A 26435-nucleotide genomic window follows, 5' to 3' on the forward strand; every position below is an offset into this window, starting at 1 on the left:
TAAGAAAATGGGAATAGGAACATACATATCAATAATAACCTTAAATGTAAATGTTTAAATGCTCCCACGAAAAGACACAAACTGGCTGAATGGATACAAAAACAGGACCCATATATATGCTGTCTACAAGAGACCCACTTCAGACCTAGGGACACATACAGACTGAAAGTGAGGGGATGGAAAAAGATATTCCATGCAAATGGAAATCAAAAGAAAGCTGGAGTAGCAATTCTCATATCAGACAAAATAGACTTTAAAATAAAGACTATTACAAGAGACAAAGAAGGACACTATATAATGATCAAGGGATCGATCCAAGAAGAAGATATAACAATTGTAAACATTTATGCACCCAGCATAGGAGCACCTCAATACATAAGGCAAATACTAACAGCCATAAAAGGGGAAATTGACAGTAACACAGTCATAGTAGGGGCCTTTAACACCCCACTTTCACTGATGGACAGATCATCCAAAATGAAAATAAATAAGGAAACACAAGCTTTAAATGATACATTAAACAAGATGGACTTAATTGATATTTATAGGACGTTCCACCCAAAAACAACAAAATACACATTTTTCTCAAGTACTCATGGAACCTTCTCCAGGATAGATCATATCTTGAGTCACAAATCAAGTCTTGGTAAATTTAAGAAAATTGAAGCCGTATCAAGTATCCTTTCCGACCACAGTGCTATGAGACTAGATATCAATTACAGGAAAAGATCTGTAACACATACAAACACATGGAGGCTACCCAATACACTACTTAATAACGAAGTGATCACTGAAGAAATAAAAGGGGAAATCAAAAAATACCTAGAAACAAATGACAATGGAGACACAACGACCCAAAACCTATGGGATGCAGCAAGAGCAGTTCTAAGAGGGAAGTTTATTGCAATACAAGCCTACCTCAAGAAACAGGAAACATCTCGAATAAACAACCTAACCTTGCACCTAAAGCAATTAGAGAAAGAAGAACAAAAAAACCCCAAAGCCAGCAGAAGGAAAGAAATCATAAAGATTAGGTCAGAAATAAATGAAAAAGAAATGAAGGAAACAATAGCAAAAATCAATGAAACTAAAAGCTGTTTCTTTGAGAAGATGAACAAAATTGATAAACCATTAGCCAGACTCATCAAGAGACAAAGGGAGAAGACTCAAATCAATAGAATTAGAAATGAAAAAGGAGAAGTAACTACTGACACTGCAGAAATACAAAAGATCATGAGAGATTACTACAAGCAACTCTATGCCAATAAAATGGACAACCTGGAAGAAACGGACAGATTCTTAGAAATGCACAAACTGCCGAGATTGGACCAGGAAGAAATAGAAAATATGAACAGACCAATCAGAAGCACTGAAATTGAAACTGTGATTAAAAACCTTCCAACAAAAAAAAGCCCAGGACCAGATGGCTTCACAGGCGAATTCTATCAAACATTTAGAGAAGAGCTAACACCCATCCTTCTCAAACTCTTCCAAAATATTGCAGAGGGAGGAACACTCCCAAACTCATTCTACGAGGCCACCATCACCCTGATACCAAAACCAGACAAAGATGTCACAAAGAAAGAAAACTACAGGCCAATATCACTGATGAACATAGATGCAAAAATCCTCAACAAAATACTAGCAAACAGAATCCAACAGCACATTAAAAGCATCATACACCATGATCAAGTGGGGTTTATTCCAGGAATGCAAGGATTCTTCAATATACGCAAATCAATCAACGTGATACACCATATTAACAAATTGAAGGAGAAAAACCATATGATCATCTCAATAGATGCAGACAAAGCTTTCGACCAAATTCAACACCCATTTATGATAAAAACCCTCCAGAAAGTAGGCATAGAGGGAACTTTCCTCAACATAATAAAGGCCATATATGACAAACCCACAGCCAACATTGTCCTCAATGGTGAAAAACTAAAACCATTTCCACTAAGATCAGGAACAAGACAAGGTTGCCCACTCTCACCACTATTATTCAACATAGTTTTGGAAGTGTTAGCCACAGCAATCAGAGAAGACAAAGAAATAAAAGGAATCCAAATCGGAAAAGAAGAAGTAAAGCTGTCACTATTTGCAGATGACATGATACTATACATAGAGAATCCTAAAGATGCTACCAGAAAACTACTAGAGCTAATCAATTAATTTGGTAAAGTAGCAGGATACAAAATCAATGCACAGAAATCTCTTGCATTTCTATACGCTAATGATGAAAAATCTGAAAGTGAAATTAAGAAAACACTCCCGTTTACCATTGCAACAAAAAGAATAAAATATCTAGGAATAAACCTACCTAAGGAGACAAAAGACCTGTATGCAGAAAATTATAAGATACTGATGAAGGAAATTAAAGATGATACAAATAGATGGAGAGATATACCATGTTCTTGGATTGGAAGAATCAACATGTTGAAAATGACTCTGCTACCCAAAGCAATCTACAGATTCAATGCAATCCTTATCAAACTACCACTGGCATTTTTCACAGAACTAGAACAAAAAATTTCACAATTTGTATGGAAACACAAAAGACCCCGACTAGCCAAAGCAATCTTGAGAACGAAAAATGGAGCTGGGGGAATCAGGCTCCCTGACTTCAGACTATATTACAAAGCTTCAGTAATCAAGACAGTTTGGTACTGGCACAAAAACAGAAAAATAGATCAATGGAACAGGATAGAAAGCCCAGAGGTAAACCCACACACATATGGTCACCTTATCTTTGATAAAGGAGGCAAGCATATACAGTGGAGAAAAGACAGCCTCTTCAATAAGTGGTGCTGGGAAAATTGCACAGGTACATGTAAAAGTATGAAATTAGAACACTCCCTGACACCATGCACAAAAATAAACTCAAAATGGATTAAAGACCTAAGTGTAAGGGCAGACACTATCAAACTATTAGAGGAAAACATAGGCAGAACACTCTATGACATACATCACAGCAAGATTCTTTTTGACCCAGCTCCCAGAGAAATGGAAATAAGAACACAAATAATCAAATGGGACCTAGTGAAACTTAAAAGCTTTTGCACAGCACAGGAAACCATAAACAAGACCAAAAGACAACCATCAGAATGGGAGAAAATATTTGCAAATGAAGCAAATTACAAAGCATTAATCTCCAAGATTTACAAGCAGCTCATGCAGCTCAATAACAAAAAAACGAACAACCCAATCCAAAAATGGGCAGAAGACCTAAATAGACATTTCTCCAAATAAGATATACAGATGGCCTACAGACACATGAAAGAATGCACAACATCATTAATCATTAGAGAAATGCAAATCAAAACTACAATGAGATATCATCTCACACCGGTCAGAATGGCCATCATCAAAAAATCTAGAAACAATAAATGCTGGAGAGGGTGTGGCGGAAAGGGAACACTCTTGCACTGTTGGTGGGAATGTAACTTGATACAGCCACTATGGAGAACAGTATGGAGGTTCCTTAAAAAACTACAAATACAACTACCATACGACCCAGCAATCCCACTACTGGGCATATACCCTGAGAAAACCATAGGTCAAAAAGAGTCATGTACCAAAATGTTCATTGCAGCTCTATTTACAATAGCCAGGACATGGAAGCAACCTAAATGTCCATCGACAGATGAATGGATAAAGAAGATGTGGCACATATATACAATGGAATATTACTCAGCCATAAAAAGAAATGAAATGATGGTATTTGTAATGAGGTGGATGGAGTAAGTGTCTGTCATACAGAGTGAAGTAAGTCAGAAAGAGAAAAACAAATACAGTATGCTAACACATATATATGGAATCTAAGGAGAAAAAAAAAAAAAGGCCATGAAGAACGTAGTGGCAAGACGGGAATAAAGACACAGACCTACTAGAGAATGGACTTGAGGATATGGGGAGGGGGTGGGGTGAGATGTGACAGGGTAAGAGAGTGTCATGGACATATATACACTACCAAATGTAAAATAGATAACTAGTCGGAAGCAACCGCATAGCACAGGGAGATCAGCTCGGTGCTTTGTGACCACCTAGAGGGGTGGGATGGGGAGGGTGGGAGGGAGGGAGATGCAAGAGGGAAGAGAAATGGGAACATATTGTATATGTATAACGGATTCACTTTGTTACAAAGCAGAAGCTAACACACCATTGTAAGGCAATTATACTTCAATAAAGATGTTTAAAAGAAATGAAGGAAACAATAGCAAAGATCAACAAAACTAAAAGCTGGTTCTTTGAGAAGATAAACAAAATTGATAGACCATTAGCCAGACTCCTCAAGAAAAACAGGGAGGGGACTCAAATCAATAGAATTAGAAATGAAAAAGGAGAAGTAACCACTGACACTGCAGAAATACAAACGGTCATGAGAGATTACTACAAGCAACTCTATGCCAATAAAATGGACAACCTGGAAGAAATGGAAAAATTCTTAGAAATGCACAACCTGCCTGAGACTGAACCAGGAAGAAATAGAAAATAAGAACAGACCAATCACAAGCACTGAAATTGAAACTGTGATTTAAAATCTTCCAACAAACAAAAGCCCAGGACCAGATGGTTTCACTGGCGAATTCTATCAAACATTTAGAGAAGAGCTAACACCCATCCTTCTCAAACTCTTCCAAAATATTGCAGAGGGAGGAACACTCCCAAACTCATTCTACGAGGCCACCATCACCCTGATACCAAAACCAGACAAAGATGTCACAAAGAAAGAAAACTACAGGCCAAAATCACTGATTAACATAGATGCAAAAATCCTCAACAAAATACTAGCAAACAGAATCCAACAGCACATTAAAAGCATCATACACCATGATCAAGTGGGGTTTATTCCAGGAATGCAAGGATTCTTCAATATACGCAAATCAATCAACGTGATACATTATATTAACAAATTGAAGGAGAAAAACCATATGATCATCTCAATAGATGCAGAGAAAGCTTTCGACCAAATTCAACACCGATTTATGATAAAAACCCTCCAGAAAGTAGGCATAGAGGGAACTTTCCTCAACATAATAAGGGCAATATATGACAAACCCACAGCCAACATCATCCTCAATGGTAAAAAACTGAAACCATTTCCACTAAGATCAGAAACAAGGAAAGGTTGCCCACTCTCACCACTATTATTCAACATAGTTTTGGAAGTTTTAGCCACAGCAATCAGATAAGAAAAAGAAATAAAAGGAATCCAAATCAGAGAAGAAGAACTAAAGCTGTCACTGTTTGCAGATGACATGATACTATACATAGAGAATCCTAAAGATGCTACCAGAAAACTACTAGAGCTAATCAATTAATTTGGTAAAGTAGCAGGATACAAAATCAATGCACAGAAATCTCTTGCATTTCTATACGCTAAAGACGAAAAATCTGAAAGTGAAATTAAGAAAACACTCCTGTTTACCATTGCAACAAAAAGAATAAAATATCTAGGAATATACCTACCTAAGGAGACAAAAGACCTGTATGCAGAAAATTATAAGATACTGATGAAGGAAATTAAAGATGATACAAATAGATGGGAGATATACCATGTTCTTGGATTGGAAGAATCAACATGGTGAAAATGACTCTACTACCCAAAGCAATCTACAGATTCAATGCAATCCCTATCAAACTACCACTGGCATTTTTCACAGAACTACAACAAAAAATTTCACAATTTCTATGGAAACACAAAAGACCCTGAATAGCCAAAGCAATCTTGAGAACGAAAAATGGAGCTGGAGGAATCAGGCTCCCTGACCTCAGACTATACTACAAAGCTACAGTAATCAAGACAGTTTGGTACTGGCACAAAAACAGAAACATAGATCAATGGAACAGGATAGAAAGCCCAGAGATAAACCCACACACATATGGTCACCTTATCTTTGATAAAGGAGGCAAGCATATACAGTGGAGAAAAGACAGCCTCTTCAGTAAGTGGTGTTGGGAAAACTGGACAGCTACATGTAAAAGTATGAAATTAGAACACTCCCTGACACCATACACAAAAATAAACTCAAAATGGATTAAACACCTAAATGTAAGGGCAGACACTATCAAACTCTTAGAGGAAAACATAGGCGGAACACTCTATGACATAAATCACAGCAAGATCCTTTTTGACCCACCTCCTAGAGAAATGGAGATAAAAACAAAAGTAAACAAATGGGACCTAATGAAACTTAAAAGCTTTTGCACAGCAAAAGAAATCTTAAACAAGACCAAAAGACAACCCTCAGAATGGGAGAAAATATTTGCAAATGAAGCAACTGACAAAGGATTAATCTCCAAGATTTACAAGCAGCTCATGCAGCTCAATAATAAAAAAACAAAGAACCCAATCCAAAAATGGGCAGAAGACCTAAATAGACATTTCTCCAAAGAAGATATATAGATTGCCAACAAACATATGAAAGAATGCTCAACATCATTAATCATTAGAGAAATGCAAAGCAAAACTAGAATGAGATATCATCTCACACTGGTCAGAATGGCCATCATCAAAAAATCTAGAAACAATAAATGCTGGAGAGGTGTGGGGAAAAGGGAACACTCTTGCACTGTTGGTGGGAATGTAAATTGATACAGCCACTCTGGAGAACAGTATGGAGGTTCCTTAAAAAACTAAAAATAGGGGCTTCCCTGGTGGCGCAGTGGTTGAGAATCTGCCTGCTAATGCAGGGGACACGGGTTCGAGCCCTGGTCTGGGAAGATCCCAAATGCCGCGGAGCAACTAGGCCCATGAGCCACAACTACTGAGCCTGCACGTCTGGAGCCTGTGCTCTGCAACAGGAGAGGCCACGATAGTGAGAGGCCCACGCACCGCGATGAAGAGTGGCCCCCGCTTGCCTCAACTAGAGAAAGCCCTCGCACAGAAACGAAGATCCAACACAGCCAAATAAATGAATAAATAATAATTTTTAAAAAAAGAAATGAAAGAAAAGGGAACTTCCCTAGGGCTTTCTTTAAAAAAAAACTAAAACAAAAACAAAAAACTAAAAATAGAACTACCATACTACCCAGCAATCCCACTACTGGGCATATACCCTGAGAAAACCATAATTCAAAAAGAGTCATGTACCAAAATGTTCCTTGCAGCTCTATTTACAATAGCCAGGACATGGAAGCAACCTATGTGTCCATCATTGGATGAATGGATAAAGAAGATGTGGCACATATATACAATGGAATATTACTCAGCCATAAAAATAAATGAAATGGAGTTATTTGTAATGAGGTGGAAGGAGTTAGAGTCTGTCATACAGAGTGAAGTAAGTCAGAAAGAGAAAAACAAATACAGTATGCTAACACATATATATGAAATCTAAGGGGAAAAAAAGAAGGTCATGAAGAACGTAGTGGCAAGACGGGAATAAAGACACAGATCTACTAGAGAATGGACTTGAGGATATGGGGAAGGAGATGGGTAAGATGTGACAAAGTGAGAGAGTGTCATGGACATATATACACTACCAAATGTAAAATAGATAGCTAGTGGGAAGCAACCGCATAGCACAGGGAGATCAGCTCGGTGCTTTGTGACCACCTAGAGGGGTGGGATGGGAGGGAGGGATGTGCAAGAGGGAAGAGATATGGGAACATATGTATATGTATAACTGATTCACTTTGTTATAAAGCAGAAACTAACACACCATTGTAAAGCTATTATACTCCAATAAAGATGTTAAAAAAAAAAAAGCAGTAGAGGGTGAGAGAGACTGGATTATTTTTGTTGCTTGCTAACTATCATAGGCAGTATTGTATAATGTGGCCTGACCCAAATATTTAATAAATGAAACAGTATTGTAATTTAAGGTATATGGCTGAAGCAACAAGAAGAACACACAAGATAGAAAACTTCACACTTGGATTAAAGTAGTCAGATGATTTAATTGCTACAAGAAATGATCAAGATTTGATTCATATATCTCATATATAATAAACATTAAATAATATCATAGGCATGCTGAGATTATATAGACCAGATATCCACCGAGATCAGATTAGATAACATCCTACATTATGGCTAAATGCTGCCCATTTATTAATCAGCACACATTTATGCATTAGGTGACTTCCTGATGTCTACTAAAGGCCTACAATGAGCCAGATGCTAGGGATGCAATGATGAGTAAAAAGACACAGACCCTGACTTCATGGTAATTATAGCCTAGGATTAGTTATCCTCTACTGGAGGCAGTAACATTCATATTCCCAGGGAACACTTGGATATAGGGGAGCCTCTTAGTTGCAAATTGACTAAGGACCCCCTCTGACATTTAGCTGGCAGGGTCCTGGGATACAAAAACATCGTACAGTTTCTAACTCTAGGTCAACAGCATCCCCATCAGGAAATACTAGTAGTGTAAGATATGACACTATTTTTAGAGGCAGATTTTTTTTTTTCCTGATAACAAGACAAAGTACATGGTGGTGTGATGAATTGGGAGGTTGGGATTGACATGTATACACTGATGTGTATAAAATGGATGACTAATAAGAACCTGTTGTATAACAAAATAAATAAAATAAAATTCAAAAATTCAAACAAAGTACACAATGTTTATTTTCAAAGCATAAAATTTTCAAATTCCTTTACAGCATTCCTATTTAAATCTCACTAGATACTTATTTTCTAAATGACATACTTTAGAAAACACAAGAAAGAGGTTAAGAACAGACACTCTTAGGTTTGAATGCCAACTCTTATCACCTATTGGTTTGGACCATGAGAAAGTTAAACAACTCTGAGCTTCCTAACATGAGGTAAATAATAGCTAGCTCATTGAGGTGTTGTTGGATTTTTGGGAGGACTAAATGCAGTGATGTCTATAAATTGTCTTGTACAGTGTCTGGAAATCTAGATGTTAAAAAGAGGTGGTCAGTGTAGACAATGTGGCCCAAGCAGTTTGGGTGTGGAAAAAGATGATGTGATGAATGTAGGGTGAATTGGGGACAGAAAATTGCTTCTGGAAGAATAAGGACACCTGAAGTAATAAAGGGCACAGAGGAATGAGAAGTGGAGAAGAAGGCCCAGAAGGTGAGGGCGGAGGACAAGTGGGAAATGATTCAGGCAAGAAGACACACCTGGAAATTGTTATTCCTAGTCCATTACACACCCAAGGTGTGATTCATTTCCCACATGGATTCCCCTGAGCAAACAGATCCCTTGTGATATCTCACCCTACTTCTACCTTCATCTCTTTAGTGAATCCAGTGCCACTCCAGAAGAGACATACAAACCTATTCTCCTGGTGGTCCTGCCTCAGATGATTCACCCACAGAGAGGCCCACTGGAGGGAGAGGGCAGAGTCTCAGGAAGGTCTAACCGAGCCCTTTGCCTAGCCTCTCTTGGAAGGTCATTTCAGGGCCCCATCACTGTATCTTGAGGCCAAGAGCAGGAACAAGAGGAGGGAATTAAGCAAATGGAGAGTTTGCTTCTATTCTCTATAATTTTGCTTGTTTGTTTGCTTGACATGTTAACTATCTTGAAAAGATTTCTGCAGTGTTCCTTCAGACCACTTCTGTTGGGCAGAATTCTGTCTCTTGGCCAAAGTGTTCCCCCCCACCACCACCACTGGCCACGAGCAATGTTCTGTTCTGGAGGCATTCCTGTGCCAGTTGCGTAATATAGGGCAGTGCTTTGGGTATGTGGTGGGGGAGGAGACAGAACCATGGGAGGGACTCTCTGCTTCTTGACATTTACCCCCATGCAGGCCACTGAAGGCTCTAAATAGTTGTTGGCGCTTTTTTGTTGTAGGAAGTCCCAGATTTACAACTTAAGTGTTGGGTCCACCCACACTTTAATGAAAGGCAACAGCCCAGCTGCTGTCCCTACCCCATTTGCCTCCTTCCCCAAATAAAAACATTCAGAAACTGGCTAAGAGCTGCCCATTCTGAGTCTCACCCATGCTTTCCTTTCATTCTTACTGTTCTATCCAGGCACTTCGCTGGAGTCAGCAGCTCTTCAAGTAGGTGAGTTACAGCTGCCAGTCATAGCCAGTGGGGTCTACCTCTGTCCAGTGCTTTTGGATGTTACCAGGCAGGTTTTCTTGGCTTGGTTTTGGCATCTGCCCCTGGCTAAATGTTGAGCTCCCTAATTGGTCCCCTTGATTAGTGTGTATGGTGTGATTGAACTGTGATGTCACTTTGTTTGTTTAGGAGGGAAAAAAGAAAAGTCATGCAACTATTTCTTTCTTTTCCTTATTCGCATTCTAGAGTTGATAATCAGGCAGCATTATTTATAGAAGGATTTTGGTCTTCCATATTAATAAGGTCTTCCCTCAACCCTGTTTTTCTAGGTGAAAATCTCATCCTTCCATTTGAACTATGGATTCATTAATCAGAGAGGCAGTAGACACTCTATGTAAGAAAAAGAACTGTGATAGGTTAATGATGTCTATCTTGAAATCAGACAGGGGAAGTGGCAAAATGTACACCACGTGTTTGCCATACTTGTTCTACAGCCAACTAGATTATGGAATTGCCTTTCCTATTATTCCTAGGGTTACAGTTCAGCCAATTGTCTCTGTCCTTGGAAACTATTTTACCCTTGAAAGAAATCTATATTTACCTTGGAAATTATATCCCATATTTTCATGCCACTCAGCTTCTTGTAGTCAGTCAATAAGCATTTATTGAGCCCTAACTATGTGCCAAATACTATTATTCTAGGAATCTGATGAAAAAACAGTGAACAAAAAAGACAGGATCCTTCCCTTCATGGAGCTTATTTCCTAGATTAGGAAGGCAAATAATAAAAACACAAATACATACATAAGAACATTCAGGTAATAAGCACTTTAAAGAAACTGAACATACCAATGTGATAAAGAGTGACTGGAAGAAGATTTTGTTTGTTTTTGTTTTTGTTTTTAACATGAAATATACACTATGACATGCTTGTATGACATTGGGAGATTTGCTGTATAGAAAGAGAAACTGACGGTGAAGGACAGAGAATGAATAATTATAAGAACTATGTGGATGTTCCTTTCCCTTCTATATACACTTTGTACACCAGAGCAGATCAATTTTTCTCTCTCCAATTGATCACTTTATAGCCTGTGATCATCAGCTTCTCTGTGCTTTCAGGGTTGTTTTCCATCATATATGCCATGACCATCAGCTTCCCAAAAAAGTCATACATGAGAGCCTGAAGATGCCCATGTATCAAGTATCTTCATATAGATTTAGGGTTTTTTTTACTATCTGGACTCACTTGTGTGTGTGTTTTTTTTTAACATCTTTATTGTAGTATAATTGCTTTACAATGGTGTGTTAGTTTCTGCTTTATAACAAAGTGAATCAGTTATACATATACATATGTTCCCATATCTCTTCCCTCTTGCATCTCCCTCCCTCCCACGCTCCCTATCCCACCCCTCTAGATGGTCACAAAGCACAGAGCTGATCTCCCTGTGCTATGCGGCTGCTTCCCACTAGCTATCTATTTTACATTTGATAGTGTATATATGTCCATGCCACTCTCTCACTTTGTCAGATCTTACCCCTCCCCCTCCCCATATCTTCAAGTCCATTCTCTAGTAGGTCTGTGTCTTTATTCCCGTCTTGCCACTAGGTTCTTCATGACCTTTTTTTTTTTCCCCCTTAGATTCCATATATATGTGTTAGCATACTGTATTTGTTTTTCTCTTTCTGGCTTACGTCACTCTGTATGACAGACTCTAACTCCATCGACCTCACTACAAATACCTCAATTTCGTTTCTTTTTACCACTCAGTAATATTCCATTGTATATATGTGCCACATCTTCTTTATCCATTCATCCAATGATGGACACATAGGTTGCTTCCATGTCCTGGCTATTGTAAATAGAGCTGCAATGAACATTTTGGTACATGACTCTTTTTGAATTATGGTTTTCTCAGGGTATATGCCCAGTAGTGGGATTGCTAGGTCGTATGGTAGTTCTCTTCTTACTTTTTTTTTTTTAAACATCTTTATTGAAGTATAATTGCTTCACAATGGTGTGTTAGTTTCTGCTTTATAACAAAGTGAATCAGCTAAAGATATACACACGATCCCATATCTCCTCCCTCCCGCATCTCCCTCCATCCCACCCCCCCAGGCGGTCACAAAGCACTGTGCTGATCTCCCTGTGCTATGCGGCTGCTTTCCACTAGCTATCTATTTTACATTTGGTAGTGTATATATGTCCATGACACTCTCTAATCCTGTCACATCTCACCCCTCCCCCTCCCCATATCCTCAAGTCCATTCTTTAGTAGGTCTGTGTCTTTATTCCCATCTTGCCACTAGGTTCTTCATGGCCTTTTTTTTTTTTTTTCCTTAGATTCCATATATATGTGTTAGCATACTGTATTTGTTTTTCTCTTTCTAACTTACTTCACTCTGTATGACAGACTCTAACTCCATCCACCTCATTACAAATACCTCCATTTCATTTCTTTTTATGGCTGAGTAATATTCCATTGTATATATGTGCCACATCTTCTTTATCCATTCATCCGATGATGGACACTTAGGTTGCTTCCATGCGCTGGCTATTGTAAATAGAGCTGCAATAAACATTGTGGTACATGACTCTTTTTGAATTATGGTTTTCTCAGGGTATATGCCCAGTAGTGGGATTGCTGGGTCGTATGGTAGCTCTATTTTTAGTTTTTTAAGGAACCTCCATGCTGTTCCCCAGAGTGGCTGTATCAATTTACATTCCCACCAACAGTGCAACAGTGTTCCCTTTTCTCCACACCTCTCCAGCATTTATTGTTTCTAGATTTTTTGATGATGGCCATTCTGACCGGTGTGAGATGATATCTCATTGTAGTTTTGATTTGTATTTCTCTAATGATTAATGATGTTGAGCATTCTTTCATGTGTCTGTTGGCAATCTGTATATCTTCTTTGGAGAAATGTCTGTTTAGGTCTTCTGTCGATTTTTGGATTGGGTTGTTTGTTTTTTTGATATTGAGCTGCATGAGTTGCTTTTATGTTTTGGAGATTAATCCTTTGTCAGTTCCTTCATTTGCAAATATTTTCTCCCATTCTGAGGGCTGTCTTTTCGTCTTGTTCATGGTTTCCTTTGCTGTGCAAAAGCTTTTAAGTTTCATTAGGTCCCATTTGTTTATTTTTGTTTTTATTTCCATTTCTCTAGGAGCTGGGTCAAAAAGGATCTTGTGGTGATTTATGTCATAGAGTGTTCTGCCTATGTTTTCCTCTAATAGTTTGATAGTGTCTGCCCTTACATTTAGGTGTTTAATCCATTTTGAGTTTATTTTTGTCTATGGTGTTAGGGAGTGTACTAATTTCATACTTTTACATGTACCTGTCCAGTTTTCCCAGCACCACTTACTGAAGAGGCTGTCTTTTCTCCACTGTATATGCTTGCCTCCTTTATCAAAGATAAGGTGACCATATGTGTGTGGGTTTATCTCTGGGCTTTCTATCCTGTTCCATTGATCTATTTTTCTGTTTTTGTGCCAGTACCAAACTGTCTTGATTACTGTAGCTTTGTAATATAGTCTGAAGTCAGGGAGTCTGATTCCTCCAGCTCCATTTTTCATTCTCAAGATTGCTTTGGCTATTCGGGGTCTTTTGTGTTTCCATAAAAATTATGAAATTTTTTGTTGTAGTTCTGTGGAAAATGCCAGTGGTAGTTTGATAGGGATTGCATTGAATCTGTACAGTGCTTTGGGTAATAGAGTCATTTTCACAATGTTGATTCTTCCAATCCAAGAACATGGTATATCTCTCCATCTGTTTGTATCATCTTTAATTTCCTTCATCAGTGTCTTATAATTTTCTGCATACGGGTCTTTTGTCTCCTTCGGTAGGTTTATTCCTAAGTATTTTATTCTTTTTGTTGCAATGGTAAATGGGAGTGTTTTCTTAATTTCACTTTCAGATTTTTCATCATTAGTGTATAGAAATGCAAGAGATTTCTGTGCATTAATTTTGTATCCTGCTACTTTACCAAATTCATTGATTAGCTCTAGGAGTTTCCTGGTAGCATCTTTAGGATTCTCTATGTATAGTATCATGTCATCTGCAAATAGTGACAGCTTTACTTCTTCTTTTCCGATTAGGATTCCTTTTATTTCTTTGTCTTCTCTGATTGCTGTGGCTAACACTTCCAAAACTATGTTGAATAATAGTGGTGAGAGTGGGCAACCTTGTCTTGTTCCTGATCTTAGTGGAAATGGTTTCAGTTTTTCACCATTGAGGACAGTTTTGGCTGTGGGTTTGTCATATATGGCCTTTATTATGTTGAGGAAAGTTCCCTCTATGCCTACTTTCTGCAGGGCTTTTTTCATAAATGGGTGTTGAATTTTGTCGAAAGCTTTCTCTGCATCTATTGAGATGATCATATGGTTTTTCTCCTTCGATTTGTTAATATGATGTTTCAGGTTGATTGATTTGCGTATATTGAAGAATCCTTGCATTCCTGGGATAAACGCCACTTGATCATGGCGTATGATCCTTTTAATGTGCTGTTGGATTCTGTTTGCTAGTATTTTGTTGAGGATTTTTGCATCTATGTTCATCAGTGATATTGGCCTGTAGTTTTCTTTCTTTGTGACATCTTTGTCTGGTTTTGGTATCAGGGTGATGGTGGCCTTGTAGAATGAGTTGGGGAGTGTTCCTCCCTCTGCAATATTTTGGAAGAGTTTGAGAAGGATAGGTGTTAGCTCTTCTCTAAATGTTTGATAGAATTCGCCAGTGAAGCCATCTGGTCCTGGGCTTTTGTTTGTTGGAAGATTTTTAATCACAGTTTCAATTTCAGTGCTTCTGATTGGTCTGTTCATATATTCTATTTCTTCCTGGTTCAGTGTCAGCAGGTTGTGCATTTCTAAGAATCTGTCCATTTCTTCCAGGTTGTCCATTTTATTGGCATACAGTTGCTTGTAGTAATCTCTCATGATCGTTTGTATTTCTGCAGTGTCAGTGGTTACTTCTCCTCTTTCATTTCTAATTTTATTGATTTGAGTCTTCTCCCTTTTTCTCTTGATGAGTCTGGCTAATAGGTTTATCAATTTTGTTTATCTTCTCAAAGAACCAGCTTTTAGTTTTATTGATCTTTGCTATTGTCCCCTTCATTTCTTTTTCATCTATTTCTGATCTGATCTTTATGATTTCTTTCCTTCTGCTAGCTTTGGGGTTTTTTTATTCTTCTTTCTCTAATTGCTTTAGGTGCAAGGTTAGTTTGCTTATTCGAGATGTTTCCTGTTTCTTGATGTAGGCTTTTATTGCTATAAACGTTCCTCTTAGAGCTGCTTTTGCTGCATCCCATAGGTTTTGGGTTATCGTGTCTCCATTGTCATTTGTTTTTAGGTATTTTTTGATTTCCCCTTTGATTTCTTCAGTGATCACTTCATTATTAAGTAGTATATTGGGTAGCCTCCATGTGTTTGTAATTTTTACAGATCTTTTCCTGTTATTGAAATCTAGTCTCATAGCATTGTGGTCGGAAAAGATACTTGATACGGCTTCAATTTTCTTAAATTTACCAAGGCTTCATTTGTGACCCAAGATATGATCTATCCTGGAGAATGTTCCATGAGCACTTGAGAAAAATGTGTATTCTGTTGTTTTTGGGTGGAGTGTCCTATAAATATCAATTAAGTCCATCTTGTTTAATGTATCATTTAAAGCTTGTGTTTCCTTATTTATTTTCATTTTGGATGATCTGTCCATCAGTGAAAGTGGGGTGTTAAAGGCCCCTACTATGATTGTGTTACTGTCGATTTCCCCTTTTATGGCTGTTAGTATTTGCCTTATGTATTGACATGCTCCTATGCTGGGTGCATAAATGTTTACAATTGTTATACCTTCCTCTTGGATCGATCCCTTGATCATTATATAGTGTCCTTCTTTTTCTCTTGTAATAGTCTTTATTTTAAAGTCTATTTTGTCTGATATGAGAATTGCTACTCCAGCTTTCTTTTGATTTCCATTTGCATGGAATATCTTTTTTCATCCCCTCACTTTCAGTCTGTATGTGTCTCTAGGTCTGAAGTGGGTCTCTTGTAGACAGCATATATATGGGTCCTGTTTTTGTGTCCATTCAGCCAGTCTGTGTCTTTTGGTGGGAACATTTAATCCATTTACATTTAAGGTAATTATCGATATGTATGTTCCTATTCCCATTTTCTTAAATGTTTTGGGTTTGTTATTGTAGGTGTTTTCCTTCTCTTGTGTTTCTTGCCTAGAGAAGTTCCTTTAGCATTTGTTGTAAAGCTGGTTTGGTGGTGCTGAACTCTCTCAGCTTTTGCTTGTCTGTAAAGGTTTTAATTTCTCCATCATATCTGAATGAGATCCTTGCTGGGTAGAGTAATCTTTGTTGTAGGTTTTTCTCCTTCATCACTTTAAGTATATCCTGCCACTCCCTATTGGCTTGCAGAGTTTCTGCTGAAAGATCAGCTGTTAACCTTATGGGGATTCCCTTGTGTGTTATTTGTTGTTTTTCCCTTGCTGCTTTTAATATTTTTTCTTTATATTTAATTTTTGATAGTTTGATTAATATGTGTCTTGGCGTGTTTCTCCTTGGATTTATCCTGTATGGGACTCTCTGCGCTTCCTGAACTTGATTGAATATTTCCTTTCCCATATTAGGGAAATTTTCAACTAGAATCTCTTCAAATAGTTTCTCAGTCCCTTTCTTTTTCTCTTCTTCTTTTGGGACCCCTATAAGTCGAATGTTGGTGCGTTTAATGTTGTCCCAGAGGTCTCTGAGACTGTCCTCAGTTCTTTTCATTCTTTTTTCTTTATTCTGCTCTGCAGTCGTTATTTCCGCTTTTTTATCTTCCAGGTCACTTACCTGTTCTTCTGCCTCAGTAATTCTGCTACTGATCCCTTCTAGAGTATTTTTAATTTCATTTATTGTGTTTTTCATCATTGATTGGTTCCCTTTTAGTTCTTCTAGGTTCTTGTTAAATGTTTCTTGCATTTTGTCTATTCTATTTCCAAGATTTTGGATCATCTTTACTATCATTATTCTGAATTCTTTTTCAGGTAGACTGCCTATTTCCTCTTCATTTGTTAGGTCTGGTGTATTTTGATCTTGTTCCTTCATCTGCTGTGTGTTTTTCTGTCTTCTCATTTTGCTTATCTTACTGTGTTTGGGGTCTCCGTTTTGCAGGCTGCAGGTTCGTAGTTTTTGTTGTTTTTATTGTTTTTCCCCTGTGGCTAAGGTTGGTTCAGTGGGTTGTGTAGGCTTCCTGGTGGAGGGGACTAATGCCTGTGTTCTGGTGGATGAGGCTGGATCTTGTCTTTCTGCTGGGCAGGTCCACATCTGGTGGTGTGTTTTGGGGTGTCTGTGGCCTTATTATGATTTTAGGCAGCCTCTCTGCTAATGGATGGGGCTGTGTTCCTGCCTTGCTAGTTGATTGGCATAGGGTGTCCAGCACTGTAGCCTGCTGGTCGTTCAGTGAAGCTGGGTCTTGGTGTTGAGATGGAGATATCTGGGAGATTTTCGTCGTTTGGTATTACGTGGAGCTGGAAGGTCTCTTGTGGACCAGTGTCCTCAAGTTGGCTCTCCCACCTCAGAGGCACAGCCCTGATGCCTGGCTGGAGCACCAAGAGCCTTTCATCCACATGGCTCAGAATAAAAGGGAGAAAAAATAGAAAGAAAGAAAGAAAGAGGTTAATATAAAATAAAATAAAATAAAGCTATTATAATAAACAATAAGAAAAAATATTATTAAGAAAAATTTATTAAGGAGAAAAATATTTTAATTTTTTAAAATAAATTTTTTAATTTTTTATAATAAAAAAGAAAAAAATTATTAAGAAAAAAATTTATTAAGAAAATTTTTTTAATTTGTTAAAAAAATAAGAAAAAAATTATTAAGAAAAAAAATTTTTTAATAAAAAATATGGAAAAAATTATTAAGAAAAAAATTTTTAATTTAGAAAAAAAAAATGGATGGACTGAACCCTAGGACAAATGGTGAAAGCAAAGCTATACAGACAAAATCTCACCCAGAAGCGTACAGATATACACTCACAAAAAAAGGAAAAGAGGAAAAATTAATATAGCCTGCTCCCAAAGTCCACCTCCTGAATTTGGGATGATTCGTTGTCTATTCAGGTATTCAACAGATGCAGGTACATCAAGTTGTTTGTGGAGCTCTAATCCGCTGCTTCTGATGCTGCTGGGAGAAATTTCCCTTTCTCTTCTTTGTTCATACAGCTCCCGGGGTTCAGCTTTGGATTTGGACCCACCTCTGCGTGTAGGTCGCCTGAGGGCGTGTGTTATTCGCTCAGACTGGACGGGGTTAATGGAGCAGCTGATTCGGGGGCTCTGGCTCACTCAGTCGGGGGGGCGGGAGGGGTATGGATGCGAGGTGAGCCTGCGGCGGCAGAGGCCTGCCTGACGTTGTAGCAGCCTGAGGAGCACCGTGCGTTCTCCTGGGGAAGTTGTCCCTGGATCACGGGACCCTGGCAGTGGCGGGCTGCACAGGCTCCTGGGAGGGGCGGTGTGGATAGTGACCTATGCTCGCACACAGGCTTCTTGGTGGCGGCAGCAGCAGCCTTAGCGTGTCATGCCCGTCTCTGGGGTCCACGCTGATAGCCGCGGCTCACGCCTCTCTCTGGAGCTCGTTTAGGCAGCGCTCTGAATCCCCTCTCCTTGTGCACCACGAAACAAAGAGGCAAAAAAAGTCTCTTGCCTCTTTGGCAGCTGCAGACTTTTTCCCGGACTGCCTCCCGGCTAGCTGTGGTGCGCTAACCCCTTCAGGCTGTGTTCACGCAGCCAACCCGTCCTCTCCGTGCGATCCGACCGAAGCCCAAGCCTCAGCTCCCAGCTCCCGTCCGCCCCAGCGGGTAAGCAGACAAGCCTCTCGGGCTGGTGAGTGCTGCTCGGCACCGAGCCTGTGTGCAGGAATCTCTCCATTTTGCCCTCCGCATCCCTGTGTCTGTGCTCTCCTCCGTGGCTCCGAAGCTTCCCCCTTCTGCCACCCGCAGTCTCCGCCCGCAAAGGGACTTCCTAGTGTTTGGAAACTTTTCCTCCTTCACAGCTCCCTCCCACTGGTGCAGGTCCCATCCCTATTCTTTTGTCTCTGTTATTTCTTTTTTCTTTTGCCCTACCCAGGTACGGGGAGAGTTTCTTGCCTTTTGGGAGGTCTGACGTCTTCTGCCAGCGTTCAGTGGGTGTTCTGTAGGAGCAGTTCCACGTGTAGATGTATTTCTAATGTATCTGTGGGAAGGAAGGTATCTCCGCATCTTACTCTTCCGCCATCTTGCCCAGAGCCCTCCACTTGTGTGTTCTTAAAGTCAATTCAGCTGTCTAGTACGCTGTCACCAAGGATTGGTTTCCCCCTGTCATGTTTCTTCAAGAGGATCAATTTCTTGATCCTTTCCCTCAAGTAATCCTACCTTTTTTTTTTAACATCTTTATTGAAGTATAATTGCTTTACAAGGGTGTGTTAGTTTCTGCTTTATAACAAAATGAATCAGTTATACATATACATATGTTCCCATATCTCTTCCCTCTTGCATCTCTCTCCCTCCCACCCTCCCTATCCCAACCCTCTACAAAATGAAAAGACAACCTACTGAATGGGAGAAGATATTTGCAAATGATATGTCTGATAAGGGTAATATCCAAAATATATGAAAAACTCATGTAGCTCAATATCAAAAAAAAAAACAACCCTATTAAAAAACAGGCAGAAGACCTGAAGACACTTTTCCCAAGAAGACATACAGATGACCACCAGACACATGAAAAGATGCTCAACATCACTAATCATCAGAGAAAGGCAAATCAAAACCACAATGAGATATCACCTCACTCCTGTCAGATGGCTATCATCAAAAAGACAACAAATAGGATTTCCCTGGCAGTCCAGTGGTTAAGACTCCGTGCTTCCAATGCAGGGAGTGCGGGTTCAATCCTTGGTCAGGGAACTAAGATCCCACATGCTGCATGGCATGGCCAAAAAATAAAATTAAAAAAAAAAGACAACAAATAAGTGTTGGTGAGGATATGGAGAAGAGGAAAATTTAGGTACACAATTGTTGGAAATGCAAATTGGTACAGCCACTATGGAAACAGTATGGAGGGTCCCCAATAAACTAAAAACAGAACTACCATATTAACCAGCAATTCTATTCCTGGGTATATATCCAAAGACAACAAAAACACTAATTCAAAAAGACATATGCACCCCAATGTTCATAGTAACATTATTTACAATAGCCGAGATATGGAAGCAACCTCAGTGTCCATCAACAGATGAATGAATAAAGAAGATGTGGTAGATATATACAATGGAATATTACTCAGCCATAAAAAAGAATGGAATTTTTTCATTTGTACAACATGGATGGACTTGGAAGTTATTATGCTTACTGAAGTAAGACAGAGAAAGACAAATACTATATGTATTCATTTATTTTTGCAATCTGAAAAATAAAGCAAAGAATGAATATAACAAAAGAGAAACAGACTCAGGGGTACAGAGAACAAACTAGTGGTTACCAGTGGGGAGAGGATGGGGGAGGAGCAAAATGGAGGAGGATTAAGAGGTACAAACTACTAGGTATAATATAGATAAGTTACAAGGGTGCACTGTACAACACAGGGAATATAAGCAATATTTTAAAATAACTTTAAATGGAGTATAATCTATGAGAATATCAAATTACTATGTTGCACACCCAAAACTAATATTGCAAGTCAACTATACTTCAATTTAACAAAACACATACACACACATTATAGGCTGTCTTTGTTCTACTAATCTGCTGGACTATTTCTACAACAGTATCATACTTTTTTTAAAAAACTGTAGTTTTAAAGTAAGTTTAAAATGCTAATAGTGAAAGTTCTTTCATTATCACTTTGAAAATCATATTATCTTTAAATCTATTCTTTCAAATGAAATATGGAATTATTTTGTCAAATTCCTATATCTATTATGAGCATTCATATATAAGTCTTTATGTGGGCATATGTTTTCATTTATTCTGGTAAATACCTAGGAGTGGATGGAATTGCTGTGTCATATGGTAAGTGTATATTTAACTGTATCAGAAACCACCTGTTTGACATAGAGAGCAAACTAGTGGTTACCAGTGGGGAGAGAGAAGGGGGAGGGGTAATATAAGAGGTACCAACTATTATGTATAAAATAAGCTACAAGGATGTATTGTACAGCACAGAGAATATAGCCAATATTTAAAATAACTATAAATGGTGTATAATCTTTAAAAATTGTGAATCACCATATTTTACACCTGAAACTTGTATAATATTGTACATCAACTATACTTCAATTTAAAAAAAGAAAATAGGGACTTCTCTGGTGGTCCAGTGGGTAAGACTCTGCACTCCCAATGCAGGAGGCTCAGGTTCCATCCCTGGTCAGGGAACTAGATTCCACATACCGCAACTAAGAGCCCACATGCTGCAGCTAAAAGATCCCACATGCCACAACTAAAGATTAGCATGCTGCAACAAAGATCTGGCATGTGGCAACAAAGATCCCAAGTGCTGCAACTAAGACCTGGTGCAGACAAACAAATAAGTAAATATTTTTTTTAAATCCCATCTGATTAAAGTTCATTCTGTAACACTGATTTAAAAAAAAAAAGAAACCACCTGTTTTTCTTCTATTATATTTTAAATATTTTTTCTTTACCTTGTTTTGATTTTCTTTTTCAGGGAAACCAATTATGCCTATGTTGGATCTCCTTTGACTGTTTTCTACATCTACTATTTTCTCTTTACTTCTTTTTAACCTTTATTTCCATTTCACTGTATTAAATTTCCTCATTCCTATCTCATGCTCTGCCACTGTCATCTCCTCTTCATTGTTTTCCAGGTCTTCTCTAGTTGCTTTCCTCTAATCTCAGGATTTCTAACTAAGCTTGGTTTGCAATGTAGCCCTGTTCCTAGTAACTTTTTCTCCAGCTACTGCACTTTAGTGTATAATTGAGTACTTATTTTGGAAAACTGTTGTCATTATTTACCAAAGTTGAAGATATACCTACCCTATGATCCTATGAACCCAGGATCTTTATATGTATTGTTACATATCCTATATATATTCAAAGCGATATAAGCCCTTTTTCAGTCATATGTATTGCATATTCTCCTTCTATGGATTTCTTTTTTACTTTCTTAATGTCATTTTTGATGAACAGAAGTTTTTTATTTTAATGTATTCGTATATATGAATCATTTTGTGTATGTGAGGCAGAAATTAATTTTCACCTTTTTCCTAATGGGTATTCCAATATCCCAGAACATTCACTGAAAAAACTTTCCTTTTCTTACTGCTCTACAGTGCCACCTTTGACATAATCAAGGGTCCATATATCTAATCCATTGATACATTTGTTCATCCTTGAGTCAATACCACAAAGTCTTAATTACTATAGTTTTTAATAAATCTTGATACTGCTAGCTAGAGTAGTTTCTCCCATATTATTCTTGTTTACATATACATATATGTAAGTTTATATGTTAAATTAATCAATTTTATATTAATTATGTATATGTCTATTGTATTTGTTTACATTAAAATATAAATTTACATAAATATAATGTTATATTATAAATATCTGTATTTATATTATACATATTATCTATTATTTTAATATATTTATATATAAATTTCCCTCTAGGCACAGCTTTATCTGCATTGCACAACATTGGATGTTCATATAGTATTTTTATTATTATTCAGCTCAAAATATTTTAAAATATTATTAGGTGCATACATATTTGACATTGTTACATCTCCTTAGTGAATTGAACCTTTATATCTTTTCCTAGATTGAGTTTATGTTACTTTTGTGATGTGCCTAGAAGCACTAGCAACCTGGGATCACCTTAACCCAATTTCAGAGACTGAATACTTAAAACTGAGTTGCAATCCTGCTGAAGGCCTATTTATGCCTAGTTCAACCTTAGTCATAGGGTGCAGACACCCCTTTGAGGTCTCAGGGAGGAGAGTTCATCAGGCTTCCCTTTTGGTGGGTCTTGGACTTCAGGCCTTGTGCTGTAGCCCCACAAGACTGTGAAAGATGTCACTCAGCCTCCTAGCCACCCCCTCCATGACAGGCAAGCACTCCAGAAAACTGCTTATTGTTGGAAAATTTTAAAATTGTTACTTTTGCATAGTAGCTTAAAAACTGATCATGGTGCTGAACTTGGTTATTTCTGGAAAATTTTTTCTGTGGCTTCTGTTAACATTTTCCAGATAGAAAATGACATCATTGGCAAACTGTCATGCTTTTGTCTTTCTTGGTGTTTAGTACTACTGAGGTGATGTGTATAGCCAATCTAATTTTTAAGCACGCCTCCTTGGCCTGGATGCTTTACATATTTTGCCTGTGTGTGCCTAAATGTGAGTCTCTTTTCATTGATTTGGTATAGAAGGAGCACATCATTTTAATCAACATAGAAAGCTCTGGCAGTCAGAAGATATTCTTTTATTTCATAGTGAAGTATTCTGTCCATTTGTTCTGTTCTCTTCTTCAGAGTCAATTTTTTATGTCATGTCTCAATTTTCTGTTCTCTATACCCATCATATTCTCCCACATGATTTATTTTATCTTTTCCTCTGCATTCTGGAAGAATTTCTCATGCTTGTTCTCCACAGATTCCTGCTTTCATCTTCTGTGTTATCAGTTCTGTTCTTTATTGGCTCAACATACATTTTTATATTTTGTTGTCTCTCTCTTTGCATGTTTCTGTCCTGTTTTATAAAGACCACATCTTCTTTTACTCTACTGAGCATACAAAAGATCTTCCTGAAATTTTCTTTTGAAGCCTGCAGTACATTATTTCTGAAGATGTATTTGACCTCTGACTCTCCAACCAGCTATTTCCTTTCCCTTGTTTCTGTAATTTACTTACAGGTTCTATATTAAATTATTTTTCTCTTTAATCATAATCTTCGTCATTATAATATACGTCACATTTATTGAGTGCTTACTATGTACTATCCTAAACATTTCTCATATATTGACTCATGCAATCCTCACAACAACAATGAAGAAGCATTATTAACCTCATTTTATAGATGTGAATGCTGAGAAATCAAGGTTAGGTAACTTGCCCAAGGTCACAGAACTAGAAATGATGGAGTCAGGATTTGAACACAGACCATCTGGCTCCAAAGTATTGATGCTATCCTGTCTCTCAGTCATATTTAAATCATTTTTTAAAGGGAAATGCTATTTAAACTTGATATTTAACAACAGATAATGATTTCCCCTGGTTGCATTTCTATTTGTGTGAAGGTCGAACTCCATTCTCAGTTCCATGGCTGAGGGACAGGTTGGAATATTAACATCCAGCCCAGTTCTGATTTCCAGTGGATGCTCATTCATTTAAACCCTACACATGATTCTCTAACCACTGTGAGTCTTGAAAAGCTACAGTTCTGATTGGTTCCAACAGAGCTCTTTCTCTCAATGCCAATTCTAATAGCTCTTTACTTGTAGGGATTATATCCCCCCAGAATGTAGGCACTGCAGCCAGCCCTCCACCCCAGTGTGTCCACACACACACACACACACACACACACACACACACCATCCCACTACTTGCTGCCTAGTTAACTTCTGGGGAATTGCTGTCTTTAAATATATGCAGAAAGTTAACAAGGAGAGAGGATGAGAATCAACCTTTATTACCTCACAGGACCCCACAGTGGAGAGTCAGCTGGGTCTCTGAGTCAAGAAGTAAAGAGTGTGGAGGTCTGAAGAGTTTTATGTTCTTCAGGTATGCTCTGTTTCATGATCCAAATGACATGAAGGTCTGTCTTAACCTTCATTTTTCTATGTTAAAGATTCCTTTGAAATTTTGGGTTTCTGCTCAGCCCATTAGATTTTATTTCTGGGGTGGGTATAAGCTTTCTCCAATATTACTCCCTGCCATGGCTTCATAGATACTTTATTGAAAAGGTGAGAGATGCTGTACTAGGGCTGTTAATCCAAAATTCCCCTCAGCGATTGTTTTTAATGCTTACCAAACAGATCAGATCAGTTGTCAAAAGAATTCATAAAAGTATTAAAAAGCCATATTAATTTCTGCACCTGATTACACATTCATCAGTGGCCTTCATGTATCTATAGACACTTTTCACCTCACTTAGCATTTTCCAAATTCTCAACATATAAAAATAACCAATCAAGACCATCTAAAAGTACAACCTTCTTGTGTTGGATATAACTAAGCAACAACTACTGCTTGTCTACCCAACCAGTACTACTCTCCTCTTCTTGCTGAGTAACACAACCCTACTTTTATTTAGAGTGACTACATTTTTGACCCCCTTTAAAACCATATGACGGGACTTCCCTGGTTGTCCTGGTGGTATAGAATCCACCTTCCAATGCAGGAGACGTGGGTTTGATCCCTGGTCGCAGAACTAAGATCCCACATGCCATGGGGCAACTAAGTCTGTGCGCCACAACTACTGAGCTCATGCACCTCAATGAGAGAGCCCATGTGCCCGCAAACTACAGAGCCCATGAGCTCTGGAGCCCACCTGCCACAACTACAGAGCTCACATGCCTTGGAGCCCACACATCACAACTAGAGAGAAGCCCATGCCCTGCAATGAAGATGCAATGCAGCCAAAAAAAGAAAAAAGAAAATAAAGAAAATAAATAAATATTTTTTAAAAACCTTATGACCACATTATTTTACCTAAGGAAATGGAAGTAGAAGCTGTTGTGGGGGCAGTTCACAGGAAAAAACTGCCTAAAGGGGGAGAGGCAACTGGAGATTACTCCTTTCTTTTTGTTTTTCCACACTTCCTCCTGCTTCCTACCTGGAACACTTATGTGATAGCTGGATCTTCGGCAGCTCCATTTGACCATGAATAACCTAGAGATGGAAGCCATGCACTATGGATGGTAGAGCAGATGGATAGAGTGACTGGTATGGGTTCTTCATACTAATTTTGGACTTCATAACTCCAGACTTCTTTCACCAAATAATAATAATAACAATAAAGCTCATATTATCATATCACAGTTACTTACAGTCTTTTACTAGCAGTCCAATGCAATTTCTGAGACCTTTCTCTAAATAGTAAAAGTAATAAAAAACTAATGTTTGTTAAGTGGCTACTATGTGCTGGGCACTCTTCTAAGTGATATTAATTCCTTTAATCCTCATAGCAACATTATTATCTCACTGCATGGGTAAGGAAATCCAGATTGGAATGCTTAAGTAACTTGCCCAAGTTCACACAGCTAGCAAGTAGTAGACCTAAAATCTTATTCCGAGCAAAGCTCCAGAATCTGCACTCTTATCCATATACCGACTGTCTCTAACATCCCACCCCAAACATCAAAAATGACCCAGAAAGTATACTGGGCCCTGCAATTGGGCAACTGCCGGCCCAACAGCCTGGGTAGTGTCCAGGCTCCTATGTGTCTTTCATGATAGTCTCTGACTTTTCTAAGCA

The sequence above is a fragment of the Balaenoptera physalus genome (assembly GCF_965194825.1).
Source record: "Balaenoptera physalus genome assembly, chromosome: 15".
Classification (NCBI taxonomy): domain Eukaryota; kingdom Metazoa; phylum Chordata; class Mammalia; order Artiodactyla; family Balaenopteridae; genus Balaenoptera; species Balaenoptera physalus.